The sequence below is a fragment of the Aphanomyces invadans genome, assembly GCF_000520115.1.
Source record: "Aphanomyces invadans strain NJM9701 unplaced genomic scaffold supercont1.39, whole genome shotgun sequence".
Classification (NCBI taxonomy): Eukaryota; Oomycota; class Saprolegniomycetes; order Saprolegniales; family Verrucalvaceae; genus Aphanomyces; species Aphanomyces invadans.
In genome coordinates this window covers 42,655-43,987 of record NW_008580184.1, presented here as the reverse complement: position 1 = coordinate 43,987, position 1,333 = coordinate 42,655, and positions in this window count along the sequence as shown.

The window sequence follows — 1,333 nt, the reverse complement described above, 5'->3', positions numbered from 1 at the left end:
CGGCTACAACCACACCTTTAACTAACTCGAACTTCACATTTTGCCTCGAACTCCGCACCTGAGTTTGAGTCTCCTTGTTTGCGCCTACCCTTCAACTTGTCATAAAACCCCGTGACGTCGGTGAACGTGATGAAATAGCGCGTACGACCACTGAGTGCAGGATGGCGCATCGGTCCACAAAGATCCGAGTGAACGAGAGCAAATGGTTCATCAGTAGACGACAATGAACGTTGTGGAAACGGTAGACGCGATTGCTTTCCGGCGAGACAACTCGAGCAAAATTGGTGCTTATAACTGGGAAGCTCAATGCCAGTCGTGTATATTGCTTGGTCTTCACCGTGTGCTTGAAGCTGATGTGACCCAACCGGGCATGCCCAGTGTCGGCATCGGTGGTAGTCACAAGAGAGTGGCCAATGACAGCATCCGGAGCATCGAGCTCGACGGGAGTCAAAGGGTTGGCAATGTCCAAAAAGTACAAGTTGTTCCGGCGCACACCAAAGGCAAAGTCCTGGTCATCACGTGTAACGTAGCAATCGGCTTCACGAAACACGACCTCAAATTTCTTGCTGGTAACGCGGGAGAGTGAGAATAGGTTGAATTGTATAGTCGGGATAAACAAGACATCGCTCAGGACAACGGGAATGACGCCAGAAGGAGTGTTCATTTCCAGGAGTACAGATCCTCGTCTTTTGATCGTCATGTCGCCACCATTCGCAGCACGCACTTTGCCATGGTAAGAGCGGAGGTCTTCAAACCAAGCAGCGTTGTTGCAGTAATGATCAGATGCCCCAGAATCCATAACCCATTCCGAGGAGACGTCAGGAAGTGGAGCGGAGGATTGTAGAGTGACTCACATTGGCAACCATGCTGACATGGTTGGCAGAAGGCTGACAATGGCGACGGCGATTGGGGCCAGACGACGCTTGAGATGACGATCCACGGGGACGTTCCGACGAGGCAGGTGCAGCAGAATCCACAGGCGGAGCCGTGTTGTTCTGAACACGCCGTTGACCACTGTTGGAATGCTGCTGGTCGGCACGCTTGCGACGGTAAACATCCTCAGTGTGATTACGCATGTTGCAGTAGCTGCAGACGACGGGGGCGTCTTGGTTGCCGTGGCGGGGGCGGGATCGTTAGTTTCAACGCGAAGTTGTCGTCAACGCTGCATTAGAAGACCCATATGAGCTCCGGATCTCCTTTTGAATAATACGCAGTAAACAACTTGGGTAGCGTCGTCCCATCGATGACTTCGCCGTGTTGAAGACATCTGCTTGAAAGTTGATAAAGGATTCGAACCGCTCATCGAGGCTGTTCAGGAATATGTGAACTTGGA